We start from the raw sequence: 27,721 nt of genomic DNA on the forward strand, positions 1-27,721 counted from the left end.
TGGCACTCTCCCTCCAGCAGGGGTAGACAAAATGCTCACAGGAGAGATCCAGATCTGACTTTGACCAACGTTAGAGAAAGGTGTGCACCGTTCCCGGAGGTACTGCAATACCGGGCCGATGCGTGGAGTGGACGGAGCAAGCCCCTGTTCCATCTCCCGATTCCAAAAATCAATTTAATATATGGTCCCCTGAGAGGGGACGTATCAGATATTAAACTGATAAGAACAGATACTACACTTGATCTTAGCCAAAAGGCCGAGAAGCGATGGCGACTTGGCCCTTGCCCGGGGCCCCCCAGCCCGGACGGCACAGGGGGATTCAACGGTGGGTGCAAAATTTCAAGCACAAGCAGACCCCAAAAAAACGGGCTGCTGCTTCCAGAGGGGAAATGTGCAATTTAAGCAGGAGAAAACAAAACAAAGCAAAAACACACACATAACACCAAAAACAAAACATAAACTGGCGGAGTGCGTCTTACAAATAGTCATGCCAAGCTGCTATGCTGTGCAAGGTGCCTTGGGTAACTACAACTGTGCCTCGCTGGCTGGCTGGCTTGCTAAGAAGGTCCTGGCATAGGGACATGTTCCACCACACTTGTCTGGTTAGCTGCATGCTCCCAGGAAACAACCTGCTGCTGTCTACATCATCACCACATGTGAATAAAAGAAAGAAAGACAGCAAGAAAGAAAGAGAGAAAGAAAGAGAGAAAGAGAGAAAGAAAGAGAGAAAGAAAGAAAGAGAGAAAGAAAAAAAAAGAAGTAAAACGGCGGGAAAACTTGCATCAACACTGGCACTCTCCCTCCAGCAGGGGTAGACAAAATGCTCACAGGAGAGATCCAGATCTGACTTTGACCAACGTTAGAGAAAGGTGTGCACCGTTCCCGGAGGTACTGCAATACCGGGCCGATGCGTGGAGTGGACGGAGCAAGCCCCTGTTCCATCTCCCGATTCCAAAAATCAATTTAATATATGGTCCCCTGATAGGGGACGTATCAGATATTAAACTGATAAGAACAGATACTACACTTGATCTTAGCCAAAATACTCTTTTATTGAGATTTTACATTTTTTTACATTTACACCCATTCGTTTTTTCATTCATTTTACATTTCTTTTAAAGATGACATTCATGCATACAGACATACATTTTGTTTTAAAAGCATTTAAAACACATTTAAAAACACCAAGACAATTGTGCTTTGTACATGGTTAAAACAGACACAGATTAAAATCAACATGAAAAAAACCTGTGCTGTTTTAAAAGTGACTGGAAAAAAAGAACCATCTATAAAAAACCAGTGCTTGTGAGGGCCGGGGAGTGCTCTCTAAAAGTTCAAAAGTGAACATAAAACTATATTACTAAAACAGGGACAGGGGAAAAGGGACAGTGTGTGGAACAGTGAGTTAAAATTCTAAAATTTTAAAACACTTAAAATGTAACTTTTAATAGTTTACATTAAAAATCTTAAAGATACATAAAACAAAACAAAACAAAATCAAATAAAACATTCAACATAAATCAAATAAAAGTCCATAAAACTGAAACAAAAAGACTACATAAAACCAGGGCACCGTTCAAAAACGGTCATGCCAGCTAAAAAGGGCGGAATGCTGGCATGACAAAATAAATAAAAGGCTTAGCGGTGCCCCGTAGTCCCGCTCCTAGGAGCTAGCGGTTCCAGTTTTTTCCTTTATTCCATCTTCACGTCCTGAAGTCCGGCGATCCTCCACTCCGCGCAGGCCTTGTCCTTCCCGAGGGTCCGGATGTCCAGAATTACAAAGTCCTTGATAAGAGTTTGTGCCCTTCTGGTCGTGGTGATAGTGTCTAGCTCCTGCTTGTGATAGACACAGACGTTACGGCCTTCCCACAGGATCTGCTTGACAACATTGATGACACGCCAAACGCACTTAGCTGTGCTGGTATCGATTCCTCCCGCAGGCCCATAGAGCACAGTCTCAGCGGTCATCTTGGCCGTGTCAGCAAACCTGTTTAGGAAGACAGAGACAGAGAGCCAGACACTGCCAGCCACATCACACTCCCAGAAGATATGGGCTGGTGTTTCTCTCTTGCGGCACTTTGCATAGGGGCATGTTTCTACTTGGGCTAGTCCCCTCCTGAACATGAACGCTCGAGTGGGGAGTGCACTGTGGACGGTGTTCCATGCTATATCCTTCTGGACATTACTGAGGCAGCTGTGAGACACATTCTCCCAGATTTTTTGGCTTTGGGTGAGGGAGAAAGTAGCTACTTTTTCAATTTCCTGGGAACCGGCAAGATATTTAGTTACAGCCTTGTATTCCCAGGAAGCCAATTTTGCTTTATCTAAGCCCAATTTATATATAGTGTCCCTTAAGGTTCTATAATACAATGGGGGGTCCCAGGAGTACGGCACGGTGTTATCAATAGTGCAGAGGCCCAAGGCCCTGAGACAGGTGGCAAAATAGAAACGATTCATGTAACATACCTTCCTGTCCAGGGCCTGGATGTTCTTGATAGTTTGCGTGAGCCCCTGCACTCGGGTGAGCTGCACAACGTCCGGGACCCCCTTACCTCCCTTCTTGTCGGCTTTACTCAGGGTGGCTCGCTTTACCCTCTCCATCTTGCTGCCCCAGATAAAGCGGTGGATAATGCGGTCCACCACTTTTTTGGTGGTCCTGTCTGGGGGAAAGATTTTTCCTACATAAGAGAGGATGGGGAACAGTATAGACTTGGTTATTAATACTCTACCCGTCATAGGGACATGTTCCACCACACTTGTCTGGTTAGCTGCATGCTCCCAGGAAACAACCTGCTGCTGTCTACATCATCACCACATGTGAATAAAAGAAAGAAAGACAGCAAGAAAGAAAGAGAGAAAGAAAGAGAGAAAGAGAGAAAGAAAGAGAGAAAGAAAGAAAGAGAGAAAGAAAAAAAAAGAAGTAAAACGGCGGGAAAACTTGCATCAACACTGGCACTCTCCCTCCAGCAGGGGTAGACAAAATGCTCACAGGAGAGATCCAGATCTGACTTTGACCAACGTTAGAGAAAGGTGTGCACCGTTCCCGGAGGTACTGCAATACCGGGCCGATGCGTGGAGTGGACGGAGCAAGCCCCTGTTCCATCTCCCGATTCCAAAAATCAATTTAATATATGGTCCCCTGATAGGGGACGTATCAGATATTAAACTGATAAGAACAGATACTACACTTGATCTTAGCCAAAATACTCTTTTATTGAGATTTTACATTTTTTTACATTTACACCCATTCGTTTTTTCATTCATTTTACATTTCTTTTAAAGATGACATTCATGCATACAGACATACATTTTGTTTTAAAAGCATTTAAAACACATTTAAAAACACCAAGACAATTGTGCTTTGTACATGGTTAAAACAGACACAGATTAAAATCAACATGAAAAAAACCTGTGCTGTTTTAAAAGTGACTGGAAAAAAAGAACCATCTATAAAAAACCAGTGCTTGTGAGGGCCGGGGAGTGCTCTCTAAAAGTTCAAAAGTGAACATAAAACTATATTACTAAAACAGGGACAGGGGAAAAGGGACAGTGTGTGGAACAGTGAGTTAAAATTCTAAAATTTTAAAACACTTAAAATGTAACTTTTAATAGTTTACATTAAAAATCTTAAAGATACATAAAACAAAACAAAACAAAATCAAATAAAACATTCAACATAAATCAAATAAAAGTCCATAAAACTGAAACAAAAAGACTACATAAAACCAGGGCACCGTTCAAAAACGGTCATGCCAGCTAAAAAGGGCGGAATGCTGGCATGACAAAATAAATAAAAGGCTTAGCGGTGCCCCGTAGTCCCGCTCCTAGGAGCTAGCGGTTCCAGTTTTTTCCTTTATTCCATCTTCACGTCCTGAAGTCCGGCGATCCTCCACTCCGCGCAGGCCTTGTCCTTCCCGAGGGTCCGGATGTCCAGAATTACAAAGTCCTTGATAAGAGTTTGTGCCCTTCTGGTCGTGGTGATAGTGTCTAGCTCCTGCTTGTGATAGACACAGACGTTACGGCCTTCCCACAGGATCTGCTTGACAACATTGATGACACGCCAAACGCACTTAGCTGTGCTGGTATCGATTCCTCCCGCAGGCCCATAGAGCACAGTCTCAGCGGTCATCTTGGCCGTGTCAGCAAACCTGTTTAGGAAGACAGAGACAGAGAGCCAGACACTGCCAGCCACATCACACTCCCAGAAGATATGGGCTGGTGTTTCTCTCTTGCGGCACTTTGCATAGGGGCATGTTTCTACTTGGGCTAGTCCCCTCCTGAACATGAACGCTCGAGTGGGGAGTGCACTGTGGACGGTGTTCCATGCTATATCCTTCTGGACATTACTGAGGCAGCTGTGAGACACATTCTCCCAGATTTTTTGGCTTTGGGTGAGGGAGAAAGTAGCTACTTTTTCAATTTCCTGGGAACCGGCAAGATATTTAGTTACAGCCTTGTATTCCCAGGAAGCCAATTTTGCTTTATCTAAGCCCAATTTATATATAGTGTCCCTTAAGGTTCTATAATACAATGGGGGGTCCCAGGAGTACGGCACGGTGTTATCAATAGTGCAGAGGCCCAAGGCCCTGAGACAGGTGGCAAAATAGAAACGATTCATGTAACATACCTTCCTGTCCAGGGCCTGGATGTTCTTGATAGTTTGCGTGAGCCCCTGCACTCGGGTGAGCTGCACAACGTCCGGGACCCCCTTACCTCCCTTCTTGTCGGCTTTACTCAGGGTGGCTCGCTTTACCCTCTCCATCTTGCTGCCCCAGATAAAGCGGTGGATAATGCGGTCCACCACTTTTTTGGTGGTCCTGTCTGGGGGAAAGATTTTTCCTACATAAGAGAGGATGGGGAACAGTATAGACTTGGTTATTAATACTCTACCCGTCATTGTTAAGGATCTTGTGCTCCATCCGCCAATCTTTTTACGGACCTGGTTAATGGCCGCCGTCCAGCTCTGGGCCCCCGAGCTATTGTTCTCGAAAATGAGGCCCAGAATCTTGATTTTGTCCTTTTTGACAGGGTACATGTCCGACAGTTCCCTATCTACCTGCCAATTTTTAGACACGTAGACTTCGCTCTTGGACTTATTAATCACTGCCCCGGTCGCCGTGCAGTACTTCTCAAGGATATTACTAATCCGAGGTACCGACGATGTGTTGGTGCAAATGAGTGACACATCGTCCATATATGCTGTTGTTTTGACCTGGACCCCGTTGGATCCAGGCAGCTGGAAACCAGTTATATTGGTATCCCTACGAATTGCCTGCAGGAGGGGTTCAATGCACACGACATATAGCAGTGGGGATAGTGGGCAACCCTGTCTGACCCCTGACTGGATAGATATTTTACCAGTCAGGTGCCTGTTCACCAAGACTCGGGTACTAATGTTTGTATATATGGTTTTAACCCACTCCCTAAGTCCAGGAGCGAATTTCATCTGGTCCATCACTTTGTACATATATTCATGGCTTACCCTATCGAACGCCTTCTCCTGGTCAAGGTTGAACAGGCAGAGGGGATGGTTCCGTTCTCTAGAATAAGCCAGAATGTCCCTTGTTAACATTAAAATATCTGTGATGGACCTCCCTGGGACGCCACAAGCCTGGTCGGGGCCAATGACCAAAGGGAGGTGTACTTGTAGCCGGAGCATCAGAGCTTTGGCTAGTATCTTGTAATCCACGCAAAGGAGGCTGATTGGGCGCCAATTCCGTAGATCTTTAACTTCCCCTTTCTTATGAAGGAGAGTAATTACACTCTCCCGCATAGAAGGGCCCAACCGCTTCTCCTTGTAGACCGCTCTGTAGACCTCCGCTAAATGGACTTTTAGTGTGTCCCAAAAAAGATGATAATACTCACCCGGGATGCCATCTGGACCTGGCGTCTTACCGGTGTTCATGGTCTTAACCGCCTGGGTGAGCTCCTCCAGCGTGAGTTCTGGGTCCTTCTCCTCCTCCTCGTCGTCCCGCACTGAGTCAGGCTCCAACTGGCTCAGGAACCACTCTATCAGGGTGTCATCTGTAGCTTTGATGTTATACAGGTCCCTATAGAAGTTCTCTACCACTTTTTTCACTCCCTCACTATCCTCTACTATCCTCCCCCTGCTGTCGAGCATGGAGGACATCAAGTGCCGCTTCTCCCTCGTTTTCTGGAAGAAGAAGCGAGTACACTTTTCGTCTTCCTCCATTTTTTGCACTTTTGCATTGTGCATGACCTTTCGTTGTTCCTCCCTACAAAGCACTGAAAGATCTAGCTTGGTCTGGGCTATCTCGTCGCTTACAGGGAACCCCCGAAGCTGAAGCAGGCTCAGACGCTGGAGGGCAGCATTCAGGTGTTTATATTTGGCCCTCCTTTCTTTTGCTTTCCTCTTGCCTGCTGCTATGAAATAACCCTTAGTTCTCATTTTGACCATCTCCCACCACTCTATAGGGGAGTTGAATAGGTCACGCAAAGTGGTCCACTCAACAAGCCTGCTCTTATAGGCTGCAGCTATGGAGGGGTCATCGAGTAAGGAGGTGTTTAATTTCCAAACCCCTGACCCCATCTGGGAGGTCTGAGGGACCTGCAATGTTACCTGCAGGAGCCTATGGTCAGAGAAGAAGACGGCCTGGGTGTCTACTTCCGTCTTCGTAAGGGAGCTGGTATGCAGGACGAGATCTATACGGGAGAAGGAGGTCCCAGATGAGCTCACCCAGGTAAAGGGAGGCACCAGGTCCTTACCTGCATCACACAGGGAGAAATCAGATATTACGGAGGACAAGACTCTACTAGAGCGGTCGTTGCGTGGCCTGCTCCGGTCTACGTCCCTCAGAGCACAATTGAAGTCACCTGACACGATGACGGGTACGTTCCCCAGCAGGAGTGGACGCAGCTGTGGAAAAAATTGAACTCTTTCGTTTTGGTTAGTGGGTGCGTAGACATTGACCAGTCTGAGGGGAGTGTTGTTGTATGTCACATCCACGCTCAGAATTCTACCAGGTTCTACCTCCCTGCTGCTGCGGGAGGTAATAAATGGGTTTTTAAACAGGATACCTACTCCGTCGGCTCTGGCTATGTTGGAGCCCGACCAGAAGGAGTCCCCCAGGGTCCAACTCTCCTTCAGGTCCCTATAATCAGGGCTCGATGAAATACCACACTCCTGCAGAAAGATGAGATCTGCTTTCAAGTTAGCTAGATAGTTTAGTACATCAAATCTTTTTTGTGTCTCCCTGATGCTCCTGACATTAACAGACACACATATCAGGGCCATCAGGATAGCTAACAAGAAAAGGAGTCGCTGCGTCCACCCCATAGTGACTATGATTGGGATGTCGGGACACTCTTCCTACTCTTAGCTCTACGCTTGCTTCGAGGGGGCTTGGGCTTATTTGCAACTCCCATCACCCCTGAGAAGGTACTCACTGCTGCCTCGTCCAGAAGGCACCGTCTTTATATGCACAGTACGTGGAGTTGTTGGGGCTATTCAACTCCCCACAAGGTAAGTCTGGTGGAACTTGCTCAGGGCCCCTCGGAACGTGTGGGTCAGCTTTGTCCTGGGGGGGGTTATGACAGACAGCATTCTTTGGCTGTTACCGTCTGTTGAATTGGAGCTGTTAGCAGACTTCTGGCTTACCGCGTCCAGGGGTATTCCCATGTCCTCCAGTGCTGTATCTAGGAGGACCTCTAGGGGGCCCCTGGTTTTGCCCATACAAGGGAGGGGGTCAAGGATGCTTTGAAGGGAGGCCCTTCGCTTGAAGAGGGTCATTGCTACCGAGGTACTGCTGGTCAGGGAAGGTGTTGACCCCGACCTCTCCCTCGGTGCATTAGTGAACACCTCTTCTGCGAGGTGTGCTAGGGTTTGTGCCAACGACTGGGAAGGCTGGCTGGGGATGCCCTGGCTGGCTGCTACCTGCCCACTAGGCGGCAGTGTAGCCATCCCACTCGCCTCCGTCTCTGCCTGCGAGGGCAAGACTGGGGACTTTGTGTGGACATTATCTGGTTTTGGATCTATGGGGGCCACCTGCAACTTGCTGTCTTTGATCCTGATCTTCTTTCTTTTCCCCCCCTCGTCTCTACCCTTTCTTTTCCCCACCCTCTGCTGGTTCTTCACTCCCTTCCCCTCCTTCTCACTCTCACTTTCACTGTCGCTTTCGCTTTCCTCCCCCACGGACTCAATCTTTATGGCGTCATAACGAGAGCCGAGGGGGAGTGCTGGCGCTGAGAGGGCCCTACTCAGGGGGGGGCGCTGCTGGGTCCGGGCTCCCTCCCTGCCTCGTGTTCTGCATCAGAGGAGCTACTGGAGGAGCTAGTGGAGTAGCTGTTGTACTCTCTCTCTGGGCTGGGGGAAGGGGTCCTCGTAAAACGGGACATGTCTCGGGGGCGGGGGGGTGAGGGGGGTGCTGGTGATGATGGTGGTGCTGGAGTCTGGGTCTTGGATACTGTTGGTGGTGATGTGGACTGATCTTTGTTACTTGCTCCCTCTTCCTGCTCAGGCCTAGGCTTGTTCGTATTTGCCTTGCTGGCTCTGGCCATGTTGGCATAGGAAGAGGGGCAGTCCTTTAACAGGTGCCCCTTCTTTCCACACAAATTGCACTGCCTCTCTTCTCTGCAGTGGCTGGTCTCGTGGGGGGCGCCGCAGTTCCTGCACTTGACTACAGTACATGCGGCCGCCAGGTGTCCTAATTCCCCACATTTCCTGCAGAGTTTTGGCATCCCATTATAGAATACCAGCCCTCTGTTGGGCCCTAACACTATGGAGTTTGGAATGTGGCGGACGCCTCCAATGCCCGATGGATCAACATTGAGGCGTACCAGCCACTTTCTGGCTCCTGTCCAAACCCCATCTTCGTCTGTAATTTTCCTCCCTTCTGATGACACCCTCCCATAGCGGTTAAGCCATGTTGTAATATCATAGTCGCTAACAGCCTCATTGAAAAATTGGACAGTAACAACTTTCATTTCTCTGTCTGTCAGTGCATCCACACAAAATTCTTTGTATGGAGCGAGATATTTATTCTCCCCCCAAAAGGACCACATTTCTTGTAACTTTTGGGGGTTCCTAAAACTGACCTCAAACACTTCCTTAAGCCCTGGCAATTTCACCAAACAATTCAAGTCAGAAGGGGAAAAACCCATACCCCTCTGAAGAATGGTCCGGCTGAACTCCAGTCTCGTCAGTCCTGGTTCCGTTTCCTCTTGCTGGGTCCTTGTGAAGCGCACCGCATTGTGCCTCCTGGTCTCCTGGGTTGGCCGGAACGCCATCCTTCAGCTGGCTCCTCCGATTGGGGTGGGAGAAGCCTCTGGACGTCCGGGTTGTCTCTCTCTACGGAAAAGAGACAACGTAAGCAGCAAATCTGGGCAGTTGAAGGAACTATTACTTTAGTCCCTGAGGAGATGGTCGCCTCGCAAGAGGGACCCCCTCCCCAGGTGAATGGTGTCCTTCCCTGGCGGAGTAGGGGGCGCTGCTTGGCACTGAGACCACGTAGGAAGAATCGTGGCTGTGACGCCTCCTCGGGGTCCGGGGCCGCCCTCTGCTCCTCCCAGATGGCGCCCTCTGCTGGGCGCCTGCTGCTCTCTCAGTCTGGATCTCGATTACAATCAAGGGCTGGGGATGAGGTCGTCTAGGTCATCAAAGGGTCCTCAAAGGTCGTCTGGATGGTAGGTCCTCCTTCTCTCTAACTCCAGGAACGTCTGGAAAAGCCGGAACCGCCTGAAAAAGAAAAAAACTGGAACCGCCTGAAAAAGAAAAAACTGCTCTCAACAGTCAACAAAATCTTGAAAGACCCTCGGCCTGGATTGGGCAAGCCAAAACCAGACTGAGCATTAGTCTTCCAAAAAGTTGCCGAGCTGAAGAAAGCCAGTCAAAAATGAAAAAAAATTCTGTTCCTCCTCACCCGAACAAACCTCTCACAGACCCTCGGAGGGAGCGGGCAATGCCACTACCCTCTAAGCCTTAGTCTTAGAAAGATTTATTCGAACTGAAGAGAAGCCAGAGTGATATTAAGATATTAGATATTAAACTGATCAACTGATAAGAACAGATACTACACTTGATCTTAGCCAAAAGGCCGAGTAGCGATGGCGACTTGGCCCTTGCCCGGGGCCCCCCAGCCCGGACGGCACAGGGGGATTCAAAGGTGGGTGCAAAATTCCAAGCACAAGCAGACCCCAAAAAACAGGCTGCTGCTTCCAGAGGGGAAATGTGCAATTTAAGCAGGAGGAAACAAAACAAAGCAATAACACACACATAACACCAAAAACAAAACATAAACTGGCAGAGTGCGTCTTACAAATAGTCATGCCAAGCTGCTATGCTGTGCAAGGTGCCTTGGGTAACTACAACTGTGCCTCGCTGGCTGGCTGGCTTGCTAAGAAGGTCCTGGCATAGGGACATGTTCCACCACACTTGTCTGGTTAGCTGCATGCTCCCAGGAAACAACCTGCTGCTGTCTACATCATCACCACATGTGAATAAAAGAAAGAAAGACAGCAAGAAAGAAAGAGAGAAAGAAAGAGAGAAAGAGAGAAAGAAAGAGAGAAAGAAAGAAAGAGAGAAAGAAAAAAAAAGAAGTAAAACGGCGGGAAAACTTGCATCAACACTGGCACTCTCCCTCCAGCAGGGGTAGACAAAATGCTCACAGGAGAGATCCAGATCTGACTTTGACCAACGTTAGAGAAAGGTGTGCACCGTTCCCGGAGGTACTGCAATACCGGGCCGATGCGTGGAGTGGACGGAGCAAGCCCCTGTTCCATCTCCCGATTCCAAAAATCTATTTAATATATGGTCCCCTGATAGGGGACGTATCAGATATTAAACTGATAAGAACAGATACTACACTTGATCTTAGCCAAAAGGCCGAGAAGCGATGGCGACTTGGCCCTTGCCCGGGGCCCCCCAGCCCGGACGGCACAGGGGGATTCAAAGGTGGGTGCAAAATTCCAAGCACAAGCAGACCCCCAAAAAACGGGCTGCTGCTTCCAGAGGGGAAATGTGCAATTTAAGCAGGAGAAAACAAAACAAAGCAAAAACACACACATAACACCAAAAACAAAACATAAACTGGCGGAGTGCGTCTTACAAATAGTCATGCCAAGCTGCTATGCTGTGCAAGGTGCCTTGGGTAACTACAACTGTGCCTCGCTGGCTGGCTGGCTTGCTAAGAAGGTCCTGGCATAGGGACATGTTCCACCACACTTGTCTGGTTAGCTGCATGCTCCCAGGAAACAACCTGCTGCTGTCTACATCATCACCACATGTGAATAAAAGAAAGAAAGACAGCAAGAAAGAAAGAGAGAAAGAAAGAGAGAAAGAGAGAAAGAAAGAGAGAAAGAAAGAAAGAGAGAAAGAAAGAGAGAAAGAAAAAAAAAAGAAGTAAAACGGCGGGAAAACTTGCATCAACACTGGCACTCTCCCTCCAGCAGGGGTAGACAAAATGCTCACAGGAGAGATCCAGATCTGACTTTGACCAACGTTAGAGAAAGGTGTGCACCGTTCCCGGAGGTACTGCAATACCGGGCCGATGCGTGGAGTGGACGGAGCAAGCCCCTGTTCCATCTCCCGATTCCAAAAATCAATTTAATATATGGTCCCCTGATAGGGGACGTATCAGATATTAAACTGATAAGAACAGATACTACACTTGATCTTAGCCAAAAGGCCGAGAAGCGATGGCGACTTGGCCCTTGCCCGGGGCCCCCCAGCCCGGACGGCACAGGGGGATTCAAAGGTGGGTGCAAAATTTCAAACACAAGCAGACCCCCAAAAAACGGGCTGCTGCTTCCAGAGGGGAAATGTGCAATTTAAGCAGGAGAAAACAAAACAAAGCAAAAACACACACATAACACCAAAAACAAAACATAAACTGGCGGAGTGCGTCTTACAAATAGTCATGCCAAGCTGCTATGCTGTGCAAGGTGCCTTGGGTAACTACAACTGTGCCTCGCTGGCTGGCTGGCTTGCTAAGAAGGTCCTGGCATAGGGACATGTTCCACCACACTTGTCTGGTTAGCTGCATGCTCCCAGGAAACAACCTGCTGCTGCCTACATCATCACCACATGTGAATAAAAGAAAGAAAGACAGCAAGAAAGAAAGAGAGAAAGAAAGAGAGAAAGAGAGAAAGAAAGAGAGAAAGAAAGAAAGAGAGAAAGAAAAAAAAAGAAGTAAAACGGCGGGAAAACTTGCATCAACACTGGCACTCTCCCTCCAGCAGGGGTAGACAAAATGCTCACAGGAGAGATCCAGATCTGACTTTGACCAACGTTAGAGAAAGGTGTGCACCGTTCCCGGAGGTACTGCAATACCGGGCCGATGCGTGGAGTGGACGGAGCAAGCCCCTGTGCCATTTCCCGATTCCAAAAATCAATTTAATATATGGTCCCCTGATAGGGGACGTATCAGATATTAAACTGATAAGAACAGATACTACACTTGATCTTAGCCAAAAGGCCGAGAAGCGATGGCGACTTGGCCCTTGCCCGGGGCCCCCCAGCCCGGACGGCACAGGGGGATTCAAAGGTGGGTGCAAAATTCCAAGCACAAGCAGACCCCCAAAAAACGGGCTGCTGCTTCCAGAGGGGAAATGTGCAATTTAAGCAGGAGAAAACAAAACAAAGCAAAAACACACACATAACACCAAAAACAAAACATAAACTGGCGGAGTGCGTCTTACAAATAGTCATGCCAAGCTGCTATGCTGTGCAAGGTGCCTTGGGTAACTACAACTGTGCCTCGCTGGCTGGCTGGCTTGCTAAGAAGGTCCTGGCATAGGGACATGTTCCACCACACTTGTCTGGTTAGCTGCATGCTCCCAGGAAACAACCTGCTGCTGTCTACATCATCACCACATGTGAATAAAAGAAAGAAAGACAGCAAGAAAGAAAGAGAGAAAGAAAGAGAGAAAGAGAGAAAGAAAGAGAGAAAGAAAGAAAGAGAGAAAGAAAAAAAAAAAGAAGTAAAACGGCGGGAAAACTTGCATCAACACTGGCACTCTCCCTCCAGCAGGGGTAGACAAAATGCTCACAGGAGAGATCCAGATCTGACTTTGACCAACGTAGAGAAAGGTGTGCACCATTCCCGGAGGTACTGCAATACCGGGCCGATGCGTGGAGTGGACGGAGCAAGCCCCTGTTCCATCTCCCGATTCCAAAAATCAATTTAATATATGGTCCCCTGATAGGGGACGTATCAGATATTAAACTGATAAGAACAGATACTACACTTGATCTTAGCCAAAAGGCCGAGAAGCGATGGCGACTTGGCCCTTGCCCGGGGCCCCCCAGCCCGGACGGCACAGGGGGATTCAAAGGTGGGTGCAAAATTCCAAGCACAAGCAGACCCCCAAAAAACGGGCTGCTGCTTCCAGAGGGGAAATGTGCAATTTAAGCAGGAGGAAACAAAACAAAGCAAAAACACACACATAACACCAAAAACAAAACATAAACTGGCGGAGTGCGTCTTACAAATAGTCATGCCAAGCTGCTATGCTGTGCAAGGTGCCTTGGGTAACTACAACTGTGCCTCGCTGACTGGCTGGCTTGCTAAGAAGGTCCTGGCATAGGGACATGTTCCACCACACTTGTCTGGTTAGCTGCATGCTCCCAGGAAACAACCTGCTGCTGTCTACATCATCACCACATGTGAATAAAAGAAAGAAAGACAGCAAGAAAGAAAGAGAGAAAGAAAGAGAGAAAGAGAGAAAGAAAGAGAGAAAGAAAGAAAGAGAGAAAGAAAAAAAAAGAAGTAAAACGGCGGGAAAACTTGCATCAACACTGGCACTCTCCCTCCAGCAGGGGTAGACAAAATGCTCACAGGAGAGATCCAGATCTGACTTTGACCAACGTTAGAGAAAGGTGTGCACCGTTCCCGGAGGTACTGCAATACCGGGCCGATGCGTGGAGTGGACGGAGCAAGCCCCTGTGCCATCTCCCGATTCCAAAAATCAATTTAATATATGGTCCCCTGATAGGGGACGTATCAGATATTAAACTGATAAGAACAGATACTACACTTGATCTTAGCCAAAAGGCCGAGAAGCGATGGCGACTTGGCCCTTGCCCGGGGCGCGCCAGCCCGGACGGCACAGGGGGATTCAAAGGTGGGTGCAAAATTCCAAGCACAAGCAGACCCCCAAAAAACGGGCTGCTGCTTCCAGAGGGGAAATGTGCAATTTAAGCAGGAGAAAACAAAACAAAGCAAAAACACACACATAACACCAAAAACAAAACATAAACTGGCGGAGTGCGTCTTACAAATAGTCATGCCAAGCTGCTATGCTGTGCAAGGTGCCTTGGGTAACTACAACTGTGCCTCGCTGGCTGGCTGGCTTGCTAAGAAGGTCCTGGCATAGGGACATGTTCCACCACACTTGTCTGGTTAGCTGCATGCTCCCAGGAAACAACCTGCTGCTGCCTACATCATCACCACATGTGAATAAAAGAAAGAAAGACAGCAAGAAAGAAAGAGAGAAAGAAAGAGAGAAAGAGAGAAAGAAAGAGAGAAAGAAAGAAAGAGAGAAAGAAAAAAAAAAGTAGTAAAACGGCGGGAAAACTTGCATCAACACTGGCACTCTCCCTCCAGCAGGGGTAGACAAAATGCTCACAGGAGAGATCCAGATCTGACTTTGACCAACGTTAGAGAAAGGTGTGCACCGTTCCCGGAGGTACTGCAATACCGGGCCGATGCGTGGAGTGGACGGAGCAAGCCCCTGTTCCATCTCCCGATTCCAAAAATCAATTTAATATATGGTCCCCTGATAGGGGACGTATCAGATATTAATATTCTTTTATTGAGATTTTACATTTTTTACATTTACACCCATTCGTTTTTTCATTCATTTTACATTTCTTTTAAAGATGACATTCATGCATACAGACATACATTTTGTTTTAAAAGCATTTAAAATACATTTAAAAACACCAAGACAATTGTGCTTTGTACATGGTTAAAACAGACACAGATTAAAATCAACATGAAAAAAACCTGTGCTGTTTTAAAAGTGACTGGAAAAAAAGAACCATCTATAAAAAACCAGTGCTTGTGAGGGCCGGGGAGTGCTCTCTAAAAAAGTGAACATAAACCTAGATCTAAAACAGGGACAGGGGAAAAGGGACAGTGTATAAACAGTGAGTTAAAATTCTAAAATTTTAAAACACTTAAAATGTAACTTTTAATAGTTTACATTAAAAATCTTAAAGATACATAAAACAAAACAAAACAAAATCAAATAAAACATTCAAATTAAATCAAAGGTCCATAAAACTGAAACAAAAAGACTACATAAAACCAGGGCACCGTTAAAAAGGGCGGAATGCTGGCATGACAAAATAAATAAAAGGCTTAGCGGTGCCCCGTAGTCCCGCTCCTAGGAGCTAGCGGTTCCAGTTTTTTCCTTTATTCCATCTTCACGTCCTGAAGTCTGGCGATCCTCCACTCCGCGCAGGCCTTGTCCTTCCCGAGGGTCCGGATGTCCAGAATTACAAAGTCCTTGATAAGAGTTTGTGCCCTTCTGGTCGTGGTGATAGTGTCTAGCTCCTGCTTGTGATAGACACAGACGTTACGGCCTTCCCACAGGATCTGCTTGACAACATTGATGACACGCCAAACGCACTTAGCTGTGCTGGTAGTGATTCCTCCCGCAGGCCCATAGAGCACAGTCTCAGCGGTCATCTTGGCCGTGTCAGCAAACCTGTTTAGGAAGACAGAGACAGAGAGCCAGACACTGCCAGCCACATCACACTCCCAGAAGATATGGGCTGGTGTTTCTCTCTTGCGGCACTTTGCATAGGGGCATGTTTCTACTTGGGCTAGTCCCCTCCTGAACATGAACGCTCGAGTGGGGAGTGCACTGTGGACGGTGTTCCATGCTATATCCTTCTGGACATTACTGAGGCAGCTGTGAGACACATTCTCCCAGATTTTTTGGCTTTGGGTGAGGGAGAAAGTAGCTACTTTTTCAATTTCCTGGGAACCGGCAAGATATTTAGTTACAGCCTTGTATTCCCAGGAGGCCAATTTTGCTTTATCTAAGCCCAATTTATATATAGTGTCCCTTAAGGTTCTATAATACAATGGGGGGTCCCAGGAGTACGGCACGGTGTTATCAATAGTGCAGAGGCCCAAGGCCCTGAGACAGGTGGCAAAATAGAAACGATTCATGTAACATACCTTCCTGTCCAGGGCCTGGATGTTCTTGATAGTTTGCGTGAGCCCCTGCACTCGGGTGAGCTGCACAACGTCCGGGACCCCCTTACCTCCCTTCTTGTCGGCTTTACTCAGAGTGGCTCGTTTTACCCTCTCCATCTTGCTGCCCCAGATAAAGCGGTGGATAATGCGGTCCACCACTTTTTTGGTGGTCCTGTCTGGGGGAAAGATTTTTCCTACATAAGAGAGGATGGGGAACAGTATAGACTTGGTTATTAATACTCTACCCGTCATTGTTAAGGATCTTGTGCTCCATCCGCCAATCTTTTTATGGACCTGGTTAATGGCCGCCGTCCAGCTCTGGGCCCCCGAGCTATTGTTCTCGAAAATGAGGCCCAGAATCTTGATTTTGTCCTTTTTGACAGGGTACATGTCCGACAGTTCCCTATCTACCTGCCAATTTTTAGACACGTAGACTTCGCTCTTGGACTTATTAATCACTGCCCCGGTCGCCGTGCAGTACTTCTCAAGGATATTACTAATCCGAGGTACCGACGATGTGTTGGTGCAAATGAGTGACACATCGTCCATATATGCTGTTGTTTTGACCTGGACCCCGTTGGATCCAGGCAGCTGGAAACCAGTTATATTGGTATCCCTACGAATTGCCTGCAGGAGGGGTTCAATGCACACGACATATAGCAGTGGGGATAGTGGGCAACCCTGTCTGACCCCTGACTGGATAGATATTTTACCAGTCAGGTGCCTGTTCACCAAGACTCGGGTACTAATGTTTGTATATATGGTTTTAACCCACTCCCTAAGTCCAGGAGCGAATTTCATCTGGTCCATCACTTTGTACATATATTCATGGCTTACCCTATCGAACGCCTTCTCCTGGTCAAGGTTGAACAGGCAGAGGGGATGGTTCCGTTCTCTAGAATAAGCCAGAATGTCCCTTGTTAACATTAAAATACCCGTGATGGACCTCCCTGGGACGCCACAAGCCTGGTCGGGGCCAATGACCAAAGGGAGGTGTACTTGTAGCCGGAGCATCAGAGCTTTGGCTAGTATCTTGTAATCCACGCAAAGGAGGCTGATTGGGCGCCAATTCCGTAGATCTTTAACTTCCCCTTTCTTATGAAGGAGAGTAATTACACTCTCCCGCATAGAAGGGCCCAACCGCTTCTCCCTGTAGACCGCTCTGTAGACCTCCGCTAAATGGACTTTTAGCATGTCCCAAAAAAGATGGTAATACTCACCCGGGATGCCATCTGGACCTGGCGTCTTACCGGTGTTCATGGTCTTAACCGCCTGGGTGAGCTCCTCCAGCGTGAGTTCTGGGTCCTTCTCCTCCTCCTCGTCGTCCCGCACTGAGTCAGGCTCCAACTGGCTCAGGAACCACTCTATCAGGGTGTCATCTGTAGCTTTGATGTTATATAGGTCCCTATAGAAGTTCTCTACCACTTTTTTCACTCCCTCACTATCCTCTACTATCCTCCCCCTGCTGTCGAGCATGGAGGACATCAAGTGCCGCTTCTCCCTCGTTTTCTGGAAGAAGAAGCGAGTACACTTTTCGTCTTCCTCCATTTTTTGCACTTTTGCATTGTGCATGACCTTTCGTTGTTCCTCCCTACAAAGCACTGAAAGATCTAGCTTGGTCTGGGCTATCTCGTCGCTTACAGGGAACCCCCGAAGCTGAAGCAGGCTCAGACGCTGGAGGGCAGCATTCAGGTATTTATATTTGGCTCTCCTTTCTTTTGCTTTCCTCTTGCCTGCTGCTATGAAATAACCCTTAGTTCTCATTTTGACCATCTCCCACCACTCTATAGGGGAGTTGAATAGGTCACGCAAAGTGGTCCACTCAACAAGCCTGCTCTTATAGGCTGCAGCTATGGAGGGGTCATCGAGTAAGGAGGTGTTTAATTTCCAGACCCCTGACCCCATCTGGGAGGTCTGAGGGACCTGCAATGTTACCTGCAGGAGCCTATGGTCAGAGAAGAAGACGGCCTGGGTGTCTACTGCCGTCTTCGTAAGGGAGCTGGTATGCAGGACGAGATCTATACGGGAGAAGGAGGTCCCAGATGAGCTCACCCAGGTAAAGGGAGGCACCAGGTCCTTACCTGCATCACACAGGGAGAAATCAGATATTACGGAGGACAAAACTCTACTAGAGCGGTCGTTGCGTGGCCTGCTCCGGTCTACGTCCCTCAGAGCACAATTGAAGTCACCTGACACGATGACGGGTACGTTCCCCAGCAGGAGTGGACGCAGCTGTGGAAAAAATTGAACTCTTTCGTTTTGGTTAGTGGGTGCGTAGACATTGACCAGTCTGAGGGGAGTGTTGTTGTATGTCACATCCACGCTCAGAATTCTACCAGGTTCTACCTCCCTGCTGCTGCGGGAGGTAATAAAAGGGTTTTTAAACAGGATACCTACTCCGTCGGCTCTGGCTATGTTGGAGCCCGACCAGAAGGAGTCCCCCAGGGTCCAACTCTCCTTCAGGTCCCTATAATCATGGCTCGACGAAATACCACACTCCTGCAGAAAGATGAGATCTGCTTTCAAGTTAGCTAGATAGTTTAGTACATCAAATCTTTTTTGTGTCTCCCTGATGCTCCTGACATTAACAGACACACATATCAGGGCCATCAGGGTAGCTAACAAGAAAAGGAGTCGCTGCGTCCACCCCATAGCGACTATGATTGGGAGGTCGGGACACTCTTCCTACTCTTAGCTCTACGCTTGCTTCGAGGGGGCTTGGGCTTATTTGCAACTCCCATCACCCCTGAGAAGGTACTCACTGCTGCCTCGTCCAAGAAGGCACCATCTTTATATGCACAGTATGTGGAGTTGTTTGGGCTATTCAACTCCCCACAAGGTAAGTCTGGTGGAACTTGCTCAGGGCCCCTCGGAACGTGTGGGTTAGCTTTGTCCTGGGGGGGGTTATGACAGACAGCATTCTTTGGCTGTTACCGTCTGCTGAATTGGAGCTGTTAGCAGACTTCTGGCTTACCGCGTCCAGGGGTATTCCCATGTCCTCCAGTGCTGTATCTAGGAGGACCTCTAGGGGGCCCCTGGTTTTGCCCATACAAGGGAGGGGGTCAAGGATGCTTTGAAGGGAGGCCCTTCGCTTGAAGAGGGTCATTGCTACCGAGGTACTGCTGGTCAGGGAAGGTGTTGACCCCGACCTCTCCCTCGGTGCATTAGTGAACACCTCTTCTGCGAGGTGTGCTAGGGTTTGTGCCAACGACTGGGAAGGCTGGCTGGGGATGCCCTGGCTGGCTGCTACCTGCCCACTAGACGGCAGTGTAGCCGTCCCACTCGCCTCCGTCTCTGCCTGCGAGGGCAAGACTGGGGACTTTGTGTGGACATTATCTGGTTTTGGATCTATGGGGGCCACCTGCAACTTGCTGTCTTTGATCTTGATCTTCTTTCTTTTCCCCCCATCGTCTCTACCCTTTCTTTTCCCCACCCTCTGCTGGTTCTTCATTCCCTTCCCCTCCTTTTCACTCTCACTTTCACTGTCGCTTTCGCTTTCCTCCCCCACGGACTCAATCCTTATGGCGTCATAACGAGAGCCGAGGGGGAGTGCTGGCGCTGAGAGGGCCCTACTCAGGGGGGGGGCGCTGCTGGGTCCGGGCTCCCTCCCTGCCTCGTGTTCTGTATCAGAGGAGCTACTGGAGGAGCTAGTGGAGTAGCTGTTGTACTCTCTCTCTGGGCTGGGGGAAGGGGTCCTCGTAAAACGGGACATGTCTCGGGGGCGGGGGGGTGAGGGGGGTGCTGGTGATGATGGTGGTGCTGGAGTCTGGGTTTTGGATACTGTTGGTGGTGATGTGGACTGATCTTTGTTATTTGTTCCCTCTTCCTGCTCAGGCCTAGGCTTGTTCGTATTTGCCTTGCTGGCTCTGGCCATGTTGGCATAGGAAGAGGGGCAGTCCTTAAACAGGTGCCCCTTCTTTCCACACAAATTGCACTGCCTCTCTTCTCTGCAGTGGCTGGTCTCGTGGGGGGCGCCGCAGTTCCTGCACTTGACTACAGTACATGCGGCCGCCAGGTGTCCTAATTCCCCACATTTCCTGCAGAGTTTTGGCATCCCATTATAGAATACCAGCCCTCTGTTGGGCCCTAACACTATGGAGTTTGGAATGTGGCGGACGCCTCCAATGCCCGATGGATCAACATTAAGGCGTACCAGCCACTTTCTGGCTCCTGTCCAAACCCCATCTTCGTCTGTAATTTTCCTCCCTTCTGATGACACCCTCCCATAGCGGTTAAGCCATGTTGTAATATCATAGTCGCTAACAGCCTCATTGAAAAATTGGACAGTAACAACTTTCATTTCTCTGTCTGTCAGTGCATCCACACAAAATTCTTTGTATGGAGCGAGATATTTATTCTCCCCCCAAAAGGACCACATTTCTTGTAACTTTTGGGGGTTCCTAAAACTGACCTCAAACACTTCCTTAAGCCCTGGCAATTTCACCAAACAATTCAAGTCAGAAGGGGAAAAACCCATACCCCTCTGAAGAATGGTCCGGCTGAACTCCAGTCTCGTCAGTCCTGGTTCCGTTTCATCTTGCTTGTTTCTTGTGAAGCGCACCGCATTGTGCCTCCTGGTTTCCTGGGTTGGCCGGAACGCCATCCTTCAGCTGGCTCCTCCGATTGGGGTGGGAGAAGCCTCTGGACGTCCGGGTTGTCTCTCTCTACGGAAAAGAGACAACGTAAGCAGCAAATCTGGGCAGTTGAAGGAACTATTACTTTAGTCCCTGAGGAGATGGTCGCCTCGCAAGAGGGACCCCCTCCCCAGGTGAACGGTGTCCTTCCCTGGCGGAGTAGGGGGTGCTGCTTGGCACCGAGACCACGTAGGAAGAATCGTGGCTGTGATGCCTCCTCGGGGTCCGGGGCCGCCCTCTGCTCCTCCCAGATGGCGCCCTCTGCTGGGCGCCTGCTGCTCTCTCGGTCTGGATCTCGATTACAATCAAGGGCTGGGGATGAGGTCGTCTAGGTCATCAAAGGGTCCTCAAAGGTCGTCTGGATGGTAGGTCCTCCTTCTCTCTAACTCCAGGAACGTCTGGAAAAGCCGGAACCGCCTGAAAAAGAAAAAAACGGGAACCGCCTGAAAAAGAAAAAACTGCTCTCAACAGTCAACAAAATCTTGAAAGACCCTCGGCCTGGATTGGGCAAGCCAAAACCAGACTGAGCATTAGTCTTCCAAAAAGTTGCCGAGCTGAAGAAAGCCAGTCAAAAATAAAAAAAATTCTGTTCCTCCTCACCCGAACAAACCTCTCACAGACCCTCGGAGGGAGCGGGCAATGCCACTACCCTCTAAGCCTTAGTCTTAGAAAGATTTATTCGAACTGAAGAGAAGCCAGAGTATATGGCTGGCTAAGAAGGACCTGGCATAGGGACATGTTCCACCACACTTGTCTGGTTAGCTGCATGCTCCCAGGAAACAAACTGCTGCTGTCTACATCATCACCACATGTGAATAAAAGAAAGAAAGACAGCAAGAAAGAAAGAGAGAAAGAAAGAGAAAGAAAGAAAGAGAGAAAGAAAAAAAAAAAGAAGTAAAACGTTGGGAAAACTTGCATCAACACTGGCACTCTCCCTCCAGCAGGGGTAGACAAAATGCTCACAGGAGAGATCCAGATCTGACTTTGACCAACGTTAGAGAAAGGTGTGCACCGTTCCCAGAGGTACTGCAATACCAGGCCGATGCGTTGAGTGGACGGAGCAAGCCCCTGTTCCATCTCCCGATTCCAAAAATCAATTTAATATATGGTCCCCTGATAGGGGACGTATCAGATATTAAACTGATAAGAACAGATACTACACTTGATCTTAGCCAAAAGGCCGAGAAGCGATGGAGACTTGGCCCTTGCCCGGGGCCCCCCAGCCCGGACGGCACAGGGGGATTCATCAAAGGTGGGTGCAAAATTCCAAGCACAAGCAGACCCCCAAAAAACGGGCTGCTGCTTCCAGAGGGGAAATGTGCAATTTAAGCAGGAGAAAACAAAACAAAGCAAAAACACACACATAACACCAAAAACAAAACATAAACTGGCGGAGTGCGTCTTACAAATAGTCATGCCAAGCTGCTATGCTGTGCAAGGTGCCTTGGGTAACTACAACTGTGCCTCGCTGGCTGGCTGGCTTGCTAAGAAGGTCCTGGCATAGGGACATGTTCCACCACACTTGTCTGGTTAGCTGCATGCTCCCAGGAAACAACCTGCTGCTGTCTACATCATCACCACATGTGAATAAAAGAAAGAAAGACAGCAAGAAAGAAAGAGAGAAAGAAAGAGAGAAAGAGAGAAAGAAAGAGAGAAAGAAAGAAAGAGAGAAAGAAAAAAAAAGAAGTAAAACGGCGGGAAAACTTGCATCAACACTGGCACTCTCCCTCCAGCAGGGGTAGACAAAATGCTAACAGGAGAGATCCAGATCTGACTTTGACCAACGTTAGAGAAAGGTGTGCACCGTTCCCGGAGGTACTGCAATACCGGGCCGATGCGTGGAGTGGACGGAGCAAGCCCCTGTTCCATCTCCCGATTCCAAAAATCAATTTAATATATGGTCCCCTGATAGGGGACGTATCAGATATTAAACTGATAAGAACAGATACTACACTTGATCTTAGCCAAAAGGCCGAGAAGCGATGGCGACTTGGCCCTTGCCCGGGGCCCCCCAGCCCGGACGGCACAGGGGGATTCAAAGGTGGGTGCAAAATTCCAAGCACAAGCAGACCCCCAAAAAACGGGCTGCTGCTTCCAGAGGGGAAATGTGCAATTTAAGCAGGAGAAAACAAAACAAAGCAAAAACACACACATAACACCAAAAACAAAACATAAACTGGCGGAGTGCGTCTTACAAATAGTCATGCCAAGCTGCTATGCTGTGCAAGGTGCCTTGGGTAACTACAACTGTGCCTCGCTGGCTGGCTGGCTTGCTAAGAAGGTCCTGGCATAGGGACATGTTCCACCACACTTGTCTGGTTAGCTGCATGCTCCCAGGAAACAACCTGCTGCTGTCTACATCATCACCACATGTGAATAAAAGAAAGAAAGACAGCAAGAAAGAAAGAGAGAAAGAAAGAGAGAAAGAGAGAAAGAAAGAAAGAGAGAAAGAAAAAAAAAAAAGAAGTAAAACGGCGGGAAAACTTGCATCAACACTGGCACTCTCCCTCCAGCAGGGGTAGACAAAATGCTAACAGGAGAGATCCAGATCTGACTTTGACCAACGTTAGAGAAAGGTGTGCACCGTTCCCGGAGGTACTGCAATACCGGGCCGATGCGTGGAGTGGACGGAGCAAGCCCCTGTTCCATCTCCCGATTCCAAAAATCAATTTAATATATGGTCCCCTGATAGGGGACGTATCAGATATTAAACTGATAAGAACAGATACTACACTTGATCTTAGCCAAAAGGCCGAGAAGCGATGGCGACTTGGCCCTTGCCCGGGGCCCCCCAGCCCGGACGGCACAGGGGGATTCAAAGGTGGGTGCAAAATTCCAAGCACAAGCAGACCCCCAAAAAACGGGCTGCTGCTTCCAGAGGGGAAATGTGCAATTTAAGCAGGAGAAAACAAAACAAAGCAAAAACACACACATAACACCAAAAACAAAACATAAACTGGCGGAGTGCGTCTTACAAATAGTCATGCCAAGCTGCTATGCTGTGCAAGGTGCCTTGGGTAACTACAACTGTGCCTCGCTGGCTGGCTGGCTTGCTAAGAAGGTCCTGGCATAGGGACATGTTCCACCACACTTGTCTGGTTAGCTGCATGCTCCCAGGAAACAACCTGCTGCTGTCTACATCATCACCACATGTGAATAAAAGAAAGAAAGACAGCAAGAAAGAAAGAGAGAAAGAAAGAGAGAAAGAGAGAAAGAAAGAAAGAGAGAAAGAAAAAAAAAAAGAAGTAAAACGGCGGGAAAACTTGCATCAACACTGGCACTCTCCCTCCAGCAGGGGTAGACAAAATGCTCACAGGAGAGATCCAGATCTGACTTTGACCAACGTTAGAGAAAGGTGTGCACCGTTCCCGGAGGTACTGCAATACCGGGCCGATGCGTGGAGTGGACGGAGCAAGCCCCTGTTCCATCTCCCGATTCCAAAAATCAATTTAATATATGGTCCCCTGATAGGGGACGTATCAGATATTAAACTGATAAGAACAGATACTACACTTGATCTTAGCCAAAAGGCCGAGAAGCGATGGCGACTTGGCCCTTGCCCGGGGCCCCCCAGCCCGGACGGCACAGGGGGATTCAAAGGTGGGTGCAAAATTTCAAGCACAAGCAGACCCCAAAAAAACGGGCTGCTGCTTCCAGAGGGGAAATGTGCAATTTAAGCAGGAGAAAACAAAACAAAGCAAAAACACACACATAACACCAAAAACAAAACATAAACTGGCGGAGTGCGTCTTACAAATAGTCATGCCAAGCTGCTATGCTGTGCAAGGTGCCTTGGGTAACTACAACTGTGCCTCGCTGGCTGGCTGGCTTGCTAAGAAGGTCCTGGCATAGGGACATGTTCCACCACACTTGTCTGGTTAGCTGCATGCTCCCAGGAAACAACCTGCTGCTGTCTACATCATCACCACATGTGAATAAAAGAAAGAAAGACAGCAAGAAAGAAAGAGAGAAAGAAAGAGAGAAAGAGAGAAAGAAAGAGAGAAAGAAAGAAAGAGAGAAAGAAAAAAAAGAAGTAAAACGGCGGGAAAACTTGCATCAACACTGGCACTCTCCCTCCAGCAGGGGTAGACAAAATGCTCACAGGAGAGATCCAGATCTGACTTTGACCAACGTTAGAGAAAGGTGTGCACCGTTCCCGGAGGTACTGCAATACCGGGCCGATGCGTGGAGTGGACGGAGCAAGCCCCTGTTCCATCTCCCGATTCCAAAAATCAATTTAATATATGGTCCCCTGATAGGGGACGTATCAGATATTAAACTGATAAGAACAGATACTACACTTGATCTTAGCCAAAAGGCCGAGAAGCGATGGCGACTTGGCCCTTGCCCGGGGCCCCCCAGCCCGGACGGCACAGGGGGATTCAAAGGTGGGTGCAAAATTTCAAGCACAAGCAGACCCCAAAAAAACGGGCTGCTGCTTCCAGAGGGGAAATGTGCAATTTAAGCAGGAGAAAACAAAACAAAGCAAAAACACACACATAACACCAAAAACAAAACATAAACTGGCGGAGTGCGTCTTACAAATAGTCATGCCAAGCTGCTATGCTGTGCAAGGTGCCTTGGGTAACTACAACTGTGCCTCGCTGGCTGGCTGGCTTGCTAAGAAGGTCCTGGCATAGGGACATGTTCCACCACACTTGTCTGGTTAGCTGCATGCTCCCAGGAAACAACCTGCTGCTGTCTACATCATCACCACATGTGAATAAAAGAAAGAAAGACAGCAAGAAAGAAAGAGAGAAAGAAAGAGAGAAAGAGAGAAAGAAAGAGAGAAAGAAAGAAAGAGAGAAAGAAAAAAAAGAAATAAAACGGCGGGAAAACTTGCATCAACACTGGCACTCTCCCTCCAGCAGGGGTAGACAAAATGCTCACAGGAGAGATCCAGATCTGACTTTGACCAACGTTAGAGAAAGGTGTGCACCGTTCCCGGAGGTACTGCAATACCGGGCCGATGCGTGGAGTGGACGGAGCAAGCCCCTGTTCCATCTCCCGATTCCAAAAATCAATTTAATATATGGTCCCCTGATAGGGGACGTATCAGATATTAAACTGATAAGAACAGATACTACACTTGATCTTAGCCAAAAGGCCGAGAAGCGATGGCGACTTGGCCCTTGCCCGGGGCCCCCCAGCCCGGACGGCACAGGGGGATTCAAAGGTAGGTGCAAAATTTCAAGCACAAGCAGACCCCAAAAAAACGGGCTGCTGCTTCCAGAGGGGAAATGTGCAATTTAAGCAGGAGAAAACAAAACAAAGCAAAAACACACACATAACACCAAAAACAAAACATAAACTGGCGGAGTGCGTCTTACAAATAGTCATGCCAAGCTGCTATGCTGTGCAAGGTGCCTTGGGTAACTACAACTGTGCCTCGCTGGCTGGCTGGCTTGCTAAGAAGGTCCTGGCATAGGGACATGTTCCACCACACTTGTCTGGTTAGCTGCATGCTCCCAGGAAACAACCTGCTGCTGTCTACATCATCACCACATGTGAATAAAAGAAAGAAAGACAGCAAGAAAGAAAGAGAGAAAGAAAGAGAGAAAGAGAGAAAGAAAGAGAGAAAGAAAGAAAGAAAGAAAGAAAGAGAGAAAGAAAAAAAAAAGAAGTAAAACGGCGGGAAAACTTGCATCAACACTGGCACTCTCCCTCCAGCAGGGGTAGACAAAATGCTCACAGGAGAGATCCAGATCTGACTTTGACCAACGTTAGAGAAAGGTGTGCACCGTTCCCGGAGGTACTGCAATACCGGGCCGATGCGTGGAGTGGACGGAGCAAGCCCCTGTTCCATCTCCCGATTCCAAAAATCAATTTAATATATGGTCCCCTGATAGGGGACGTATCAGATATTAAACTGATAAGAACAGATACTACACTTGATCTTAGCCAAAAGGCCGAGAAGCGATGGCGACTTGGCCCTTGCCCGGGGCCCCCCAGCCCGGACGGCACAGGGGGATTCAAAGGTGGGTGCAAAATTTCAAGCACAAGCAGACCCCAAAAAAACGGGCTGCTGCTTCCAGAGGGGAAATGTGCAATTTAAGCAGGAGAAAACAAAACAAAGCAAAAACACACACATAACACCAAAAACAAAACATAAACTGGCGGAGTGCGTCTTACAAATAGTCATGCCAAGCTGCTATGCTGTGCAAGGTGCCTTGGGTAACTACAACTGTGCCTCGCTGGCTGGCTGGCTTGCTAAGACGGTCCTGGCATAGGGACATGTTCCACCACACTTGTCTGGTTAGCTGCATGCTCCCAGGAAACAACCTGCTGCTGTCTACATCATCACCACATGTGAATAAAAGAAAGAAAGACAGCAAGAAAGAAAGAGAGAAAGAAAGAGAGAAAGAGAGAAAGAAAGAGAGAAAGAAAGAAAGAGAGAAAGAAAAAAAAGAAGTAAAACGGCGGGAAAACTTGCATCAACACTGGCACTCTCCCTCCAGCAGGGGTAGACAAAATGCTCACAGGAGAGATCCAGATCTGACTTTGACCAACGTTAGAGAAAGGTGTGCACCGTTCCCGGAGGTACTGCAATACCGGGCCGATGCGTGGAGTGGACGGAGCAAGCCCCTGTTCCATCTCCCGATTCCAAAAATCAATTTAATATATGGTCCCCTGATAGGGGACGTATCAGATATTAAACTGATAAGAACAGATACTACACTTGATCTTAGCCAAAAGGCCGAGAAGCGATGGCGACTTGGCCCTTGCCCGGGGCCCCCCAGCCCGGACGGCACAGGGGGATTCAAAGGTGGGTGCAAAATTTCAAGCACAAGCAGACCCCAAAAAAACGGGCTGCTGCTTCCAGAGGGGAAATGTGCAATTTAAGCAGGAGAAAACAAAACAAAGCAAAAACACACACATAACACCAAAAACAAAACATAAACTGGCGGAGTGCGTCTTACA

At 48.4% G+C, this 27,721-nt stretch overlaps 16 non-coding genes and 2 pseudogenes across 16 annotated transcripts; all 18 read right to left on the bottom strand.

The window, feature by feature from the left end:
• Positions 1-77: 77 nt before the first annotated feature.
• Positions 78-268, bottom strand: LOC131739305 (U2 spliceosomal RNA). The gene has a single exon (XR_009330473.1). It is a non-coding gene; the product is annotated as a U2 spliceosomal RNA (small nuclear RNA).
• Positions 269-866: 598 nt separating this feature from the next.
• On the bottom strand, positions 867-1,049 carry LOC131738362 (U2 spliceosomal RNA). Its single transcript, XR_009329923.1, has one exon. It is a non-coding gene; the product is annotated as a U2 spliceosomal RNA (small nuclear RNA).
• A 1,978-nt stretch (positions 1,050-3,027) lies between these two features.
• LOC131738363 (U2 spliceosomal RNA) lies at positions 3,028-3,210 on the bottom strand. The gene has a single exon (XR_009329924.1). It is a non-coding gene; the product is annotated as a U2 spliceosomal RNA (small nuclear RNA).
• A 6,737-nt stretch (positions 3,211-9,947) lies between these two features.
• On the bottom strand, positions 9,948-10,064 carry LOC131738877 (U2 spliceosomal RNA; annotated as a pseudogene).
• Positions 10,065-10,661: 597 nt separating this feature from the next.
• On the bottom strand, positions 10,662-10,852 carry LOC131739242 (U2 spliceosomal RNA). Its single transcript, XR_009330410.1, has one exon. It is a non-coding gene; the product is annotated as a U2 spliceosomal RNA (small nuclear RNA).
• A 611-nt stretch (positions 10,853-11,463) lies between these two features.
• Positions 11,464-11,654, bottom strand: LOC131739016 (U2 spliceosomal RNA). Its single transcript, XR_009330184.1, has one exon. It is a non-coding gene; the product is annotated as a U2 spliceosomal RNA (small nuclear RNA).
• A 598-nt stretch (positions 11,655-12,252) lies between these two features.
• LOC131738269 (U2 spliceosomal RNA) lies at positions 12,253-12,443 on the bottom strand. The gene has a single exon (XR_009329833.1). It is a non-coding gene; the product is annotated as a U2 spliceosomal RNA (small nuclear RNA).
• Positions 12,444-13,042: 599 nt separating this feature from the next.
• On the bottom strand, positions 13,043-13,233 carry LOC131739277 (U2 spliceosomal RNA). Its single transcript, XR_009330445.1, has one exon. It is a non-coding gene; the product is annotated as a U2 spliceosomal RNA (small nuclear RNA).
• Positions 13,234-13,831: 598 nt separating this feature from the next.
• On the bottom strand, positions 13,832-14,022 carry LOC131739249 (U2 spliceosomal RNA). The gene has a single exon (XR_009330417.1). It is a non-coding gene; the product is annotated as a U2 spliceosomal RNA (small nuclear RNA).
• A 599-nt stretch (positions 14,023-14,621) lies between these two features.
• LOC131738743 (U2 spliceosomal RNA) lies at positions 14,622-14,776 on the bottom strand (annotated as a pseudogene).
• A 7,025-nt stretch (positions 14,777-21,801) lies between these two features.
• LOC131738341 (U2 spliceosomal RNA) lies at positions 21,802-21,992 on the bottom strand. Its single transcript, XR_009329905.1, has one exon. It is a non-coding gene; the product is annotated as a U2 spliceosomal RNA (small nuclear RNA).
• A 601-nt stretch (positions 21,993-22,593) lies between these two features.
• LOC131739018 (U2 spliceosomal RNA) lies at positions 22,594-22,784 on the bottom strand. The gene has a single exon (XR_009330186.1). It is a non-coding gene; the product is annotated as a U2 spliceosomal RNA (small nuclear RNA).
• Positions 22,785-23,373: 589 nt separating this feature from the next.
• On the bottom strand, positions 23,374-23,564 carry LOC131739019 (U2 spliceosomal RNA). Its single transcript, XR_009330187.1, has one exon. It is a non-coding gene; the product is annotated as a U2 spliceosomal RNA (small nuclear RNA).
• Positions 23,565-24,152: 588 nt separating this feature from the next.
• LOC131739020 (U2 spliceosomal RNA) lies at positions 24,153-24,343 on the bottom strand. Its single transcript, XR_009330188.1, has one exon. It is a non-coding gene; the product is annotated as a U2 spliceosomal RNA (small nuclear RNA).
• Positions 24,344-24,940: 597 nt separating this feature from the next.
• LOC131739021 (U2 spliceosomal RNA) lies at positions 24,941-25,131 on the bottom strand. Its single transcript, XR_009330189.1, has one exon. It is a non-coding gene; the product is annotated as a U2 spliceosomal RNA (small nuclear RNA).
• Positions 25,132-25,728: 597 nt separating this feature from the next.
• LOC131739022 (U2 spliceosomal RNA) lies at positions 25,729-25,919 on the bottom strand. The gene has a single exon (XR_009330190.1). It is a non-coding gene; the product is annotated as a U2 spliceosomal RNA (small nuclear RNA).
• Positions 25,920-26,530: 611 nt separating this feature from the next.
• On the bottom strand, positions 26,531-26,721 carry LOC131739023 (U2 spliceosomal RNA). Its single transcript, XR_009330191.1, has one exon. It is a non-coding gene; the product is annotated as a U2 spliceosomal RNA (small nuclear RNA).
• Positions 26,722-27,318: 597 nt separating this feature from the next.
• On the bottom strand, positions 27,319-27,509 carry LOC131739024 (U2 spliceosomal RNA). Its single transcript, XR_009330192.1, has one exon. It is a non-coding gene; the product is annotated as a U2 spliceosomal RNA (small nuclear RNA).
• Positions 27,510-27,721: the final 212 nt, after the last annotated feature.

Source organism: Acipenser ruthenus, chromosome 10 (assembly GCF_902713425.1).
Source record: "Acipenser ruthenus chromosome 10, fAciRut3.2 maternal haplotype, whole genome shotgun sequence".
NCBI classification, from domain to species: Eukaryota; Metazoa; Chordata; class Actinopteri; order Acipenseriformes; family Acipenseridae; genus Acipenser; species Acipenser ruthenus.